The sequence below is a fragment of the Coenobita brevimanus genome, chromosome 59 (assembly GCF_032717465.1).
Source record: "Coenobita brevimanus isolate Jiangsu-jjx chromosome 59, ASM3271746v2, whole genome shotgun sequence".
Taxonomy (NCBI): domain Eukaryota; kingdom Metazoa; phylum Arthropoda; class Malacostraca; order Decapoda; family Coenobitidae; genus Coenobita; species Coenobita brevimanus.
Window position 1 is genome coordinate 25,853,276 of NC_137012.1, and position 14,877 is coordinate 25,868,152.

The 14,877-nt window shown below is 43.4% G+C and overlaps 1 protein-coding gene across 1 annotated transcript in view; it reads left to right on the forward strand.

Annotated features, from left to right (window-relative positions):
- LOC145402932 (cell adhesion molecule 3-like) overlaps positions 1 to 14,877 on the forward strand; it is a 182,969-nt gene that overhangs the window by 113,284 nt on the left and 54,808 nt on the right. The gene's annotated exons all lie outside the window — the stretch shown is intronic.

Sequence of the window (14,877 nt, forward strand, 5' to 3'; positions counted from 1 at the left end):
GAGAAAAGTAAAGAGGAAGGAAGAAAGAAAGAGAGGAAAGGGAAGGAGAGAAAAGTAGAGAGGAAGGGAGAGAGAGAGAGAGAGATAGAAAGAGAGCAAAAGGAAGGAGAGAAAAGTAGAGGGGAAGGGAGAGAGAGAAAGCGAGCACAGGGGAGGAGAGAAAATAGAGAGGAAGAGAGAGAGAGAGAGAGAGAGAGAGAGAGAGAGAGAGAGAAAGAAAGAGAGAGAGAGAGAGAGAGCAAAGAGGAGGAGAGAAAAGTAAAGAGGAAGGGAGAGACAGAGTGGAGGAGGAGGGAAGAGAAAATGTGGAGGAGGAAAGGATGGCAAACTGGAGGAGAGGAAGAGAGGGAGAGGAGTACAGCGAGAAGTACTGAGTGAGAGAAAATGGGAAATTGGGTGTGTACATTAATTTGAGGATAAGTGAGAGAGAGAGAGAGAGAGAGAGAGAGAGAGAGAGAGAGAGAGAGAGAGAGAGCAGAGGCAGGTAATGGAAGGTGAAGGTTGAGGAGAAACCCAATTTCTAAATATGATTTCTGTTTTCTTGGAAGCATGGATGGACTAGGAGGTGAGGAATGTGAGTGGGGATGACGAGAGAGTGAGTGGGGGAGGGAGGGGGGCAAAGGAGAGGGAGTGAGAGGGGAGGAGAGGGCATCAGAGGGGAGAGGGGAAGGCGGGTAAGTGAGAGGAGCTGAATGACTGGGATATATGGAGAGGGGAATGAGAGGGAACGGCCGGGAGAGTGAGAGGTATAGAATGAGTGGGATATGAACAGAATGATGAGTGGGGAATGACGGGAGTGGGATGAGTGGGGATGAGTAAGGAAGGCAGATTGAGTAAGAAACTGAGAATAACTGTCACCGAAATCTATGAGGATGTTAAAGCACTCAAAAAATTAGATTCTCAGTCGACGTTTTGAGACAGAGAGAGAGAGAGAGAGAGAGAGAGAATGAAACTGGAGGCAAGACAGTAAGACTATGAAAATAAGAGAAAACGAGAAGGCTGGAAAGAGTGAAAGTGCATGAGAGAGAGAGAGAGAGAGAGAGAGAGAGAGAGAGAGAGAGAGAGAGAGAGAGAGAGAGAGAGGAACATAAGGAGAATAAGCGGGGGATGGGGGAGGAACAAGAGAGAAATGAGAGGGGGATGAGAGGGGAAAATGAGGTGAAAGTGAGGGGTGTGGGATGAATGTGATGTGAAAAAACAGAAATGAGAAAGAACGAAATCAAATGCCAGGGAAAGTGATAGAATGGGAGGCAGAATGAGAGGGGAATGAAAGAGGAATGAGAGGGGAGAAAGAGGAGAATTCGAGAGGGAGATGAGAGGGGAATAAGAGAGGAATGAGGGGATTAAGAGAGGAATGAGAGAGGATTAAAAGAGGAGAATGAGAGAGGAATAAGAGGGGAATAAGAGAGGAATAAGAGGGGAATAGGAGAGGAATGAGAGGAATAAGAGAGGAATGAGAGGGGAATAAGAGAGGAATGAGAGGGGAATAAGAGAGGAATGAGAGGGGAATAAGAGAGGAGGGAGAGGAATGAGAGGAATAAGAAAGGAATGAAAGGAGAATAAGAGAGGACTGAGAGAGGACTAAGACAGAAATGAGAGGGGAATATGAGGAATGAGAGGGGAAATAAGGTAAAAATGAGGGGTGAGGGATGAGTGTGGGGGAGTGGGTGTGGGTGATGATTGAGTGGGGTGGCAGGATATATGAGGGACGCCCCTTCAGTCAGCACTAATGTGGACACAGATGAATGGTGAGCCGGAGGGGTGACCAGTGACTAGGAGTGGTGAGTGGTGTGGTGAGGATGAGTGGTGAGGATGAGTGGTGAAAAGTGAATGGTAAGTGACTAGGAGTGGTGAGGGTGTGATGAGTGGTGGGGATGAGTGGTGAGGAAGGGTGAGTGGTGAGAGGTGAGTGGTGAGGATGAGTGGTGAGAGGTGAGTGGTGAGGAGGGGTGAGTGGTGAGGGTGAGTGGTGAGGATAAGTGGTGAGAGGTGAGAGGTGAGTGGTAAGGATAAGTGGTGAGGAGGGGTTAGCGGTAAGGATAAGTGGTGAGGAGGGGTTAGCGGTAAGGATAAGTGGTGAGGAGGGATGGTGAAGGTGAGTGGTGAGGACGAACAATGGGTGGTGACAAGTAAAAGGAGCGACAATGATAAAAGATAAATTAAGATAAAAGATAAAGATAATGGAAGGAGGAAAGAAATTAGTGTTCCCCAGTAAGCGATCTGCCCAACCGTAATGAGGACCCCCCCCCCCAAAAAAAAAAAAAAAATGTAGAGAAAAAACGAGCAGGTAGTGATAATTGACCCCTTCAGGACGAGGACTTTTTTTTTTTTTTTTTTTTTGGGGGGGGGTACCTCCAAACGATTTTTTTTTTTTTCCAGCTTTTGGAGGGTTGGAGGGATCTGGAAAAAAATCTCCCTCATCCACTGACAATAAGAAAAAAGGGGAAAAAAATCTATCGTTTCTTCTTCCTAACACCAGACGATTTTATTCAGCTTAGGGAGGACTTCTCGCAGGGAAGGGGTTAAAAGGAAAGCTTTGAATATAATAACTAAAAATAACTAAATAACTAAATTAACTAAATATAAAAATAACTAAATAAAATAACTAATATAAATAATTAAATATAAAAATAACTAAATAAAAAACAACTAATAAAATATCTAAATATAAAAATAAAACAAAAAATAAAAAAAACTAAATATAAAAATATCTAAATAAAAAATAACAAAAATAACTAAATAAATAAAAATAACGACATAAAAAGTAATGAAAAAATAAACAGCTAAAAATAACGAAATAAAAAATAAAACTGAATAACAAATAACTGAAATAACGAAATAAAAACGAAAAACAATTCCTACATTAAATCTTAAAGCGTAATAAAAACTACAACAGGTTACGCATTCTTGTCGGTTAAGGAAGCTCCCTAACACCTTCTCCTGAGCGATTTACTTTGCCTATTACACCTTACTGCCTCATTCCGTGTTACATATAAAAGTAAATCGCTCAGAAAAAGGTGGTAAGGAGGCTCTTTTCCCAACGAGAATTCAGGGCAAAGGGGGCGAACAGGGCGGCGCAAAAATCACGTCCTGACTGGCGTTAATTCTATGCCTTCTTCACGGTAAATAAATAAATAGATAAATAAAAATAACAGCCTTGAAATCAGCCCTTCCAATAAATAAATAAATACTTAAAATAAAATAAACTCCCACTTCAAAGGTACAAATCCCACACTACAATAAAACCACTTAATAAACACAAATTCCTACGAAACACCGCTTAATAAAAACCGAAATACAACAGCCAACAAAAAATCTACAAAAATATAAGCTGAAAAAAAGGGCATCCCCCAGAAAAAAAAAAAAAAAAAAAAAAGTAGATCCCTCAGTAAACCCGTCGATCCCCCAATAAGATGGAAAAAAAATCCTTCAACTCAGTCCTTCCCAAAATAATCTATAAAAATAAAAACTATCCCCAAAATCCGATTAGTTCTTCAGTAAAAAAGAAAAAAAATCCTTCCACTCAATGCTTCTCAAAATAATCATAAAAAAAAAAGAATAAGAACCAGAAAAAAATAGTTCATCTCAGTCCTTCAAAGAATAGTTTAAAAACTCGTTCACCTCAGTCATTCCCCAAAATAATCATAAGAAAATAATTCAACTCAGTCTTTCTCAAAATAATCGATTAAAAAAAAAAATCCTTCAACTCAGACCTTCCCAAAATAGAAAAGAAAATCGTTTAACTCATTCCTTCCCGAAATAAACAGAAAAAAATGAAAATAAAAACCCAAAAAAAAAAAAAAAAACTGCTCCAACTCAGTCCTTGCCAAAAAAGCCTTCACTTCCTAAAAAAATGCAAAACTTATTCAGCTCCCAATTAAAGGACCAAATGACACTAATAGGCCCTGGCTCTATTAAATCATTCTCTCCCTCCCAGTAATTAGGAAGAAGCAAAAAAAAAAAATCTCATTATCCCGGAACAATTGGTAGGAAGATGAGGATTTGTGCTGCTCCACTGGCAATCTGCGGGTGTGGGCGCGATAGATGGAAGGATTGATAGATGGATGGATGGGTTGAGTGTGTGTGTGTGTGTGTGTGTGTGTGTGTGTGTGTGTGTGTGTGTGTGTGTGTGTGTGTGTGTGTGTGTGTGTGTGGACAGAAGCGGATCTCTCAGCTTAATAAAATCGCCTGACCTCAGTTTGGACAAAATACTGGACATGTTCCGAGCATGTGAGGGGTAAGTGGCAGTGGTGTAGTGGTATTAAATGGTGATGGTATAGTGGTATTAAGTGGTGTTGTGGTGCTAGTAAAATGGTGTTATGGTGCTAACTGGTTGTGGTATGGTGGTAGTGAGTGGTGTTCTGGTCGGATGAACTGGTGGTGTTATGGTGGTACTGGAGGTGTTACTGTGGTATTAACTGATGGTGTTATGGTGGTATTGACTGACGGTGTTGTGGTGGTATTAACTGGTATTGGTATGGTGGTATTGAGGTCAGGCAGATTAGCAATATAAAACAGCAAAAGCCCCTCCTCGGATCTGGGGCAACTAACAAGGCCTTAATTCCACCAATACTCTTTATGGGTCAGTATATGTAAGCTGGTCTTAATCCACACACACACACACACACACACACACACACACACACACACACACACACACACACACTTTCATTTGGCATATACACACACACACTTACTGACCATACACACTTTGACTGATATCGCGCGCGCGCGCGCACACGCACACACACACACACACACACACACACACACACACACACACACACTTTCATTCAGCATACACACACTTATTGACCATGCACACTTTAATTGATCTCTCTCTCTCTCTCTCACACACACACACAGCATCGTAGTGACGGGGTAAATAAATGTAACACTGTACTTTTTCCAATGTGCTAATGTACAGTACTAAACGTTCTAATGCAACCTTTTTATCACAGTCGACAGGTAAACACAGGTGAGTTAATTATGGCTGCTCCTAAATAATTATGACTATATTTAACCCTTCAGTCCCAAAAGCCTCTCCTCCAAGATTATTAGAATGCAGTGAAGATTAATTCCAAGCTTTCTCCAAGATGATAAGCACGCCTTGCTCTCATTTACCTGGTACTGAGAGGCAGGTAAAAATACACCTTGGCAAACCGAAGGAGTTAATAATATGGCCGAATAACTTTTTCATCACCTTTTTCATAACAAACTACACAAATATTGTCAAAATTTTCCGTCGGTGCGCGGCTCATCCTGCCTACATTCTCCTCTGTTCAAAGTTTTCCTGTGAAGCGTTGTTTAAAGCCAAAAGTTACTTCACAAGGTCAACATATTTTCCCAACAGTGCAAAAATGAGAGGAGTACATTGTGAGGTCGTTATAAAAGCCACAGGTTTATGAAAGAAAATATAAGGAGACGTTCAAATAAATCAAATCGACAAAATACATAATACAGAATATGCACATATATTACACACACACACACACACACACACACACACACACACACACACACACACCTGCCTCCCAATTACGTCCTTTTCACGGTAATTACATCTTTAATTCTCCATACAGGTGTCCTTTTTTCTCCTCCTCCTCCTCCTCCTCCTCCTCTGTTCTTGCAATTTATCTCTCAATGAATTAAGATATATATTTCCTTATTTACCTTCTTATACCAAGAGAGAAAGATTATATTAACTTAAGACAGCTGTGGTAGTGAAGTGGTTAATATTTTCACTACAATGACCTCAATTCCACTGGGCTTGTGTATTATGGTCAGGTGTTGTGTTGTGCTGGTGTTACTCGTAGGTGTGGTGTTGTGCTAATGCTGTGGTGTTAGATGTTGAGGTGTGTTGATGGTATTATGGTGTCAGGTGTTGTGGTGTGTTGGTATTGTGGTGTTATTATGGTGTTAGGTATTGTGTTGTGGTGTTATTATGGTGTTAGGTATTGTGGTGTGTTGTTGTGGTGTTATTATGGTGTCAGGTGTTGTGGTGTGCTGTTGTTTGGTGTATTATGGTGTTACGTACTATGGTGTTGTGCTGGTGTTGTGGTGTCAGGTGTGGTGTTGTGGTGCTGGTGTCAAGGGTCAGCCGTGTCTCCAACAGCTGTTCTCTCCATATTGACTAATAATGCACTCCCTCCTCTTCCTTCCTCTCCATCCCTCTATCCCCTTCTCTCTCTCTCTCTCTCTCTCTCTACGTACGTATCTACCTACCTACTGTACTAATCAATCAACTAACCTATCTCTTTTCTTATGCCTATATCTATCCTTCCTTATCCTCCCTTCTCTCTCTCTCTCCCTCTCTCTCTCTCTCTCTCTCTCTCTCTCTCTCCCGCTCTCTCTCTCTCTCCCGCTCGCTCTCTCTCTCCCCCAGCCAAATTCACCTCGCTAATCTATTACCTTCAACGACCTAATTCTTCATCAAGGGAGGGGGAAGAGTGAAGGATCTGTCTTGACTCAGCCTTTAATATATCGCCACCTTCATCATCACTATCATCATCATCACTATAGTAGCTTCTCATCATCATCATCACCATCTTTATCATCATCATAATCACTAGCTTCATCATCATCATCATCACTATCTTTATCATCATCATCATCATCATCATCATCACTATATCATCACCACCACCATCATCATCACCACCACCTTTACCAATAAATTCACCCCCTTCACTTCGTTGACGTCTCCATATATTTAATTCTCGTTACCTTCAGACGATTTTCCTCAGCTTCGGAAAGTTCCCTGCTAATGAAGGGGTTAATGAAAGGGTTAATGAAGGGGTTAATGAAGGGTTAATGAAAGGGTTAATGAATTGAATAAAATCGTCTGAGGGCTGAAAGGGTGAATTATCTATCTATCTATGTACTAACCTATCTATCTGTCTGTCTATCTTCAGCCACACGACTTAATCCTGGATGCCCAGAAACAAATCGTCTCCATGTCACTCTGTCCCCTGCCATCACGCCGCCCTTTCTCCAACCCACACCTCTCCACTTCTCTCTCTCTCTCTCACACACACACACACACACACTCCTAGTCAGCCTTTCACTCTCCACGCTCATCAGACACATACTCTCTCTAACCTTCCCTACCATCACCAAACCATCAACATACACTCTCCTAGTGAGTCTCTCATTCTCCATTCTCACTATATTTAATAAGGTAACATGCTCTCCTGGTCAGTCTCTCATCCTTCACCCACCATATTAAAACAGGTTAACTCTAATCACCCAACCCATCAACAAATACCCTCCTAGTTAGTCTCTCATACCATCCTACCTTTGTACTCCTCCATTTTTCATTGCATATTACATCCCTCTCTGTGCGGTATTACATCTTCATTGCACATTACATCCCTCCCAGCGCTGTATTACATCGAGGGGCACAATGTACAACCCAACGTGCATCATTCGGGAGCAGGGGCGTGAAATGGGAGCCAGAATCTATATAGGATCTGAACCGCCTTAATGGGATCGTGTAATAGTGTTTGAATGCATCGCTAATACGGAGTGGACGGGAAGGGGGCTGGGGAGTTTACTGGGTGGGAGGAAGGGAGAAGAAAGGGATGGATGAGGAAAAGGGAGAGAAAAGGGAAGGATGAGGAAAAAGGAAGAGAACGAGGAAGGATGAAGAAAAGGGGGAAGAAAGGGATGGTTGAGGAAAAGAGAAGAAAGGGAGGGAAGGATGGGGAAAAGGGAGAGAGAAGGGAAGGAGGAAAACAGGGAGAGAAAAGGGAAGGATGAAGAAAAGGGAGAGAAAAGGGATGGAGGAGAAGAAAGGGATGGATGAAGAAAAAGGGAGAAGAAAGAGAGGGCTAAGGAAAAGGGAGAGAAAAGGGATGGATGAAGAAAAAGAAGGAAAATGGGAATGATGAGGAAGAAGGGGGAAAAGAGGAGGAAGAAAAGGGAGAGAAGAGCGGGAACTGAAGAAAGAAAAGGAAGAAAGCGAAGGGGAGTCTGGGAATCTGTGCTATGTGGGTGGAAGGAAATGTAGAGAAGAAAGGAAGAAGGGGAGAAGATGGTGAAAAGGATGAGAAAAGAAGTGAGAATTAAAGGATGAAGCCAAAGAAAGAAGAAGAAGAAGAAAGAGGAGGAGGAGGAGGAGGAGGATAAATAATAACAATAATAATAAGAAAACTAGAAAAACAACAAAAACAACAATAATAATAATAATAATAATAATAATAACAACGCTCATAACCAATCAAGGCCGCATCACAAGCACCCCACAACAACAACAACAACAACAACAGATTAAATTAACAAGAATATTACTCCCTCAAAAAATAAAATAAAATAAAAAGCTGTGCCAAAAAAGAGGCTTGCGTGATGAGGGAGCAACAAAAGATACTGGGAAAAAAATAGGCAAGTTTGTTCCGGGTAAAATAAAGGAAAGTGTTGCTCTCAAAACTCCTGGGAAAAAAAACACAAGCCTTGGTAAATGGAAGGCTGGTTTACTCTCCCCCCCTCCCTCCCTCCCTCTCTCTCTCTCTTTATCTATCTATCTATCTTTCTCTCTCTCTTTCTTTTCCTCCTTACTTTCATCTTATTCTCTTCCTCTTTCACATTTCCTTTTCTATTTATATTCCTTATCTCTCTCTCTCTCTCCCTCCCTCCCTCCTCCCCTCTCTCTCTCTCTCTCTCTCTCTCTCCCTCCCTCCCTCCTCCCCTCTCTCTCTCTCTCTCTCTCTTTTCCTCCTTACTATCATCCTTCTTCTCTTCCTCTTTCAGATCAACCTTTTCATTTCCTTTCCTCCTCCTCATCCTCGTCCTCCTTCTCCTCTTCTTCTTCTTCCTGTTCTGTATAATGGCGGCGGGTCTGGAGGCTATAGATAAAAGGCTTCTCTTGTACGATCCTTTCCCTGAGGATCTGTGACTGGGAATTAACTTTTGCCATTAGTATTACGGGTCTGATCACCTCATTGCGGTCATTACGTCTGTGTGCTCTGTGTATCGTGTGTGTGTGTGTGTGTGTGTGTGTGTGTGTGTGTGTGTGTGTGTGTGTGTGTGTGTGTGTGTCTCTCTCTCTCTCTCTCTCAAATATGCTTGTTGCGCCTCCTATTTACTCTCTCCCCCTCTCCTCTCTCTCCCACTCTCATCTCTCTTCCCTTCTCTTTTTTCTCTACTTTCCCTTCCTCCTCTTTCCTCTTTCTTTCTGTCTCCTCTTTTATTTCCTCCTTCTTTCCATCTCTTCTTCTCAATCGTTCCTCCCTCCTTTTCTCCTCTCTCTCTCTCTCTCTCTCTCTCTCTCTCTCTCTCTCTCACATTAGCGTCCAAGATAAAGATAGGGCGAAGCTGATAATGTGATAATGCCCGGGACGTAACACAAGGCTGCTGGACCCTCCCTCCCTCTCTCTCTCTCTCTCTCTCTCTCTTATTTTTCTCATTCGGCATTTTCTCTTTTCCCTCTCCTCCCCTCTATGTAATTAACTACCTGTCCATCTATCTATCTATCTACCTATCTGCTAATAATACTTCTTCATTCTCTCTCTCTCTCTCTCTCTCATCGCTCCTTCCCAATTAGCAAAAGAGTGAGGGAGGAGGAGGAGGAGGAGGAGGAGAGAGAGGAGGTGATGAGCAGGGAGGGGGCGGGACATGGAGACCCGGAGAGGGGGGAGGACGAAAGGAAAATGAGAGGGAGGGGAGAGGGAGGTATGAGTGAGAGGGGAGGGAGAGAAAGGGAGATGGGGAGGCAGAAGAGGAAGGGGAGATGAGTGTGGGGGGGGGGGAAACTGTGACGAAGGGCGGGGAGGAAGCAAAGGAAGAACGGAGGGATGAGGAGAGGGGAAGGAGAAGAGAGGGGAGGAGAAGGAGTGGGGAAATGAGGAGAACCCAGGGGAAGGGGAGGGGGAGGGGGAGAGAGAAGAAAGGAGGAGGAGGGGGAGAGAGATAGGAGAGGGAGAGGGGTTGAAGGAGGTGGGGCAGAAGGATAATGAAGGAAAAGGGAAGATGAGTAGGAAAGAGGGGCTGGAATGAGAGGGTAGGGGGAGAGGAGGCGAGGGAAATGGCAGGGAGAGAGGAGGGGAGGAAATGAGGGGGAGATGAGGAGAGGGGAGGGGCCTGTGGAGGGGGCGGGGAGGGGGGGAGAACTGTCACCCCGTATTACTGTGAAGTGAACAAACATGCCCCATCTTTCTTACTCTTCATTTTGTTTCTTCTCCCTCTCTCTCTCTCTCTCTCTCTCTCTCTCTCTCTCTCTCTCTCTCTCCCTCCCTCCCTCTCTCTCTCTCTCTCTCTCTCTCGTCGGACTTCTTTTATTCATTTTTTTCTCTCTTCCTTTCACCATCTACCTCTCATGTTTTTCTCCATTCTCTTCTGATTCATTTCCTTGTTTTCACTTCCCTCCATTCTCTCTCTCTCTCTCTCTCTCTCTCTCTCTCTCTCGCGGAAAATTTATGCATATTAACACATCTATGTATCTATCTTTATCACTATCTATCACTGTTCATCTGTTCATACTCCTGTTTATTCTATCGTTCAGTCGAGAACAGAAAGAGAGAGAGAGAGAGAGAGAGAGAGAGAGAGAGAGAGAGAGAGAGAGAGAGAGAGAGAGAGAAATACACACACACACACACACACACACACACACACACACACACACACACACATCGCCACACACAAAGGCGAAATAAAAGGAAAATAGCGAGAAAAAGATAAATGGATGGTTCCGAAGAGAGTTTGGAAAGAGACAAGCCAACTTAAGTAATGAAAGAGACACAAAGAGTAGAGAGAGAGAGAGAGAGAGAGGAGGAGGAGGAAAAGGAAGAGAGGGACGGGAAGGTGTGGGAAGGGGGAGAGAGAAAGAGGAGTGAGAAGGGGAAGAGACAGAGGGAGGGGAGGAGGAAAAGGAAGAGAGAGAGGGGAAGTGTGAGGGGAGGGGAGAGGGGGGACAAGGGGGGAGAAGAAAGGATAGTGAGGAGTGACAAGCGGAGAGGGGGAGGGAAAAGAGGGGAAGAACGGGAAGAGGAAGAGGGGGGACAGAGGGGGAGGGAAAGAGAGGAAGAGGAAGAAGAGGAATGGGGTAAAAAGGAAAGACAGAGAGAGGGGAAAGGGGAGTGGAAAGGAGGGGAGCGAGAAGAGGAAAGGTAAGAGAGGGGATGGGGGAGTGAGAAGATGGGGAGAGGGAAGGGTACTAAGTAATGAAGGTAACAAGGAGAGAAGGAAGGAAAGGAGTTAAGGATGGGAGGAAGGGGAGACAGGAGGAAGCGCAAAGGGAGACGAGGAGAGGAAAAGGAACAGAGAGGAGGGAGAAAATGGCGGGGAGAGAAAAACTGGGGAGGGGAGGTCATGGGAGGGGACGGGAGGACGGGAAAAGGAAAAGAGAGGAAGAGAAAAAGAAGACAGATCAGAGAAGAGAAGAGGGAAGGAGGGGGAGCGGAGGGGAGATGAGGGGAGGAGAGGAGGGTAAAAGACAGGAGGGGAAAGGACACATGGGGAGATGGAGGGAGAGGGGAGGAGAGTGGAAGACCGAAGGGGAGAGGCAGTAATAAGTAATGAAGGAGAGACAAAGACAGCAAGAGAGAAAGGAAAGGGGAGGAGGACGGAACGAAGGAGAGAGAGAGAGAGAGAGAGAGAGAGAGAGAGAGAGAGAGAGAGAGAGAGAGAGAGAGAGAGAGAGTCTAAGACACGAAGAAGAGAAGAAAATACGAAGACAAGAAAAAGATTAATAACAACAGCAATAACAAATACAACAACAATAATAATAGTAATAATAGTAATAATAATAATAATAATAATAACAACAGGAAAAACAAGATGAGACAAGGAAATGAGAGATGAGAAGAAGAAGAGGAAGAAGAAGAAGAAGAGGAGGAGGAGGAGGAGGAGGAGGAGGAGGAGGAAGCAAATGAGAAATTAGAGGCAGTGAAGAAGGGGGAAGAGAAAAAGGAAAAATAAGAACAGGGAGAAGAGGAAGAAGTAATGGAAGAGGAAGAAGAGGAAAAAGTAAAGGAAGAGGAAGAAGAAGAGGAAGAAGTAGAGGAAGAGGAAATAGAAGAGAAAGAAGGAGAGGATGAGGAAGAAGAAGAAGTAGAGGAAGAGAAAGAAGATAAAGAAGAAGTAGAGGAAGAGAAAGAAGATGAGGAAGAAGTGGAGGAAGAGGAAGATGAGGAAGTTGAGGAGGAAGAAGAAGAGGAAGAAGTAGAGGAGGAGGAAGAAAAAGAGGAAGAAGTAGAGGAAAAGGAAGAAGAAGAGGAAGAAGTAGAGGACGAGGAGGAAGAAAATGGGGAAGAAGTAGAGGAAGAGGAAGAAGAAGAGGAAGAGGAAGTAGAGAGGACCCTAACTGGCCGAAGTCTGAGTGACAACAGTCCATCACACAATTAGGAGGAGGAGGAGGAGGAGGAGGAGGAGGTGGTGGTGGTGGTGGTGGTGGTGATGGTGGTGGTGGTGGAGGAAATACACCTTCACACAAACATTCTCTCTCTCTCTCTCTCTCTCTCTCTCTCTAATTACGCGTCTCATACAGGTTTTGGTCCACTGTTGATTTGGGGACTGACAGCTACAATTAGACAGACAGACAGACGGACAGGTAGATAGACATAAAAATATAGATAGACAGAAAGATTGATAGATATTTAGGATTACAAATGAATGACAAGGATAGCAAATTTTCGTGAAGGTTTATCGGTATTTCTGAAGGAAGGAAGGAAGGAGGGAAGGAAAGAAGGAAGGAAGGAAGGAAAGAAGGAAGGAAGGGAGGAAGGAAGGAAGGGAGGAAAGAAAGAAGGGAGGAAGGAAGGAAGGGAGGAAGGAAAGAAGGAAGGATGGAAGGAACGAATGAATGAATGAAGGAAGGAAGCAAGGAAGGAAGGGAGGGAGGGAATGAGGGTCAAGCAGTAACTTTGTGGGTAAGAGTACAATCACTAACACATGAAAGAAAACGAGAGCACCCACCATCGCAACCATCGCGTTAAACATCCACGTCCCTATTTCAGTCCCTATTTCGCTCGCTGGGATTTGGGGGAGATTTTTTTTGGGGGGTCCTTCTGAAGCCTATTTCCCGTAATTCCGACATCTTCCCCATAGCACTTCTTCGTGACTAGCATCCTATGATCACTTGCCACGGTTCAGAAATCATGATGGAGAGATGGAATTTTTGTGCCCAATTATAGTGGAAAAAAAATTGGACCCGGGTTCGTACATATAGGTAGATATAAACAGATAAATAGATACTGATTAATAGATAGGTAGGAAAGAGAGAGAGAGAGAGAGAGAGAGAGAGAGCAATAAAATCCGAAGAAGCAAGCAGTGAGAAAGTTTTAATGGCAGTAACATACGAGTGTCACCCGAATCACTGCCACTTCTTACACCGAGTTAATGGGGTGAGAGAGAGAGAGTAAATAGAGAAAGTGAGAAAAGAGAGAGAGAACGGGGGAAGAGAGGGAAAGAGAGGAAATGAGAAGAGAATAAGAGAAATGGATGGATAAATATAGAAAAAGAGAGAGATTTATAGACTTAGAGATAGACAGATATAGACAGACAAAAGAAAGACTAAAAAGGAAAAACTAATATATAAGAGACGAGGAAACTAAGAGGAAAGAGTAAGAAGCAAGAGAACACACATGAAGAGTCAAGAGTACGGGACAAGGGTAAGAGGTAAGTGTATGAAGTAAGAGGAAACTAGACAACGGTATGCGGTAAGAGGAAGAAATATGAACAGAGGTAAAAGAGAAATAAGTAAGGATGTAAGAGGAAGGACGGGGAGGCGAGGAAGCGAAGAGGAGAGGAAGGCAACAAGGGGGAGGAGACAAGAGGGAGTTAGAAAGTAAGAGGAAGAGTGAGGTGTAAGAGTCAAGGGTAAGAGGTAAGAGTAAGAGGAGTCCACTTTAGCCGGTGGGAAAGAGGCCACTTAGGGACCTCTTTTTACTTACATGACACCCGATCCTACCCTGGGGAGGAGAGAGGGGAGGAAGGGGGAGTGAGGGGGAATCGAGGGGGAGGTGGGGGAGAGGGGAGGCCTGGTGGAAGTGAGGGAGGGGTCAGCTGGAGGTGGGGGAGGAGAGGGAGTTAAGAAGAAGGGAGGGGGTGAAGAGGGATGGGAGGCGGACAAGAAAGTGTGTATATGCCAAGAAATCATTGGTATCATTCTCACCTTTTATATTAAGCTCAATTATCTACTATTCCCTCTATCCTTTAATTAATCTATCTAGTTTTCTATCTACTAATCCATCTATCCAAGCATCAATCTATCTATTTACCCACTAACCAGATCAATCTATCCATGTATCTACCTGCCTATCTATTGTACTTTTCTATCCATGTACTAATTTATCTATCAATTCGCCAACCTTCCTTCATATCCAACAAATTACACACCCATCTATACACTTAAATATCTATCCACCTATCCATCTATCTATCCATCCATCTATCTACTTCTTCATCTATCCTGGGTACAGCAAAAATAAATAAATAAACATAACCTAAAAATTTCGTCACAGTTAAAAAAAAAAAATAAACATGTGAACCTGTTTTTTATTTATTTATTTTTTTTTTTAGTTTGTGAATCAATTAAACTGTTTATTATCGCGATTTTGCTTCATTTATTACCTTACCATTTTTTATCATTAATTCTGGACTTTATTTATTCAATCCTTTATTTATTCCTTGATTTTCTTTTAGTCTTTAGGAGTTAATTTACCTTCTCGTTAGGAAACATTACCCAGCTCCACCATCAGTCCACACAACTGTCCAATTACTCTAGTTATCCACCCATCCCTCTAACCACAGCCTCTCCCTCTCTCTCTCTCTCTCCATATAACCTACTACCTAACCATCCTTCTCACCGCCATCTTTCCCTTTCTCCCACTAATCCATCAATCCAACCACATCTCCCTCCCCCCCCTCTCTCTCTCTAACCAC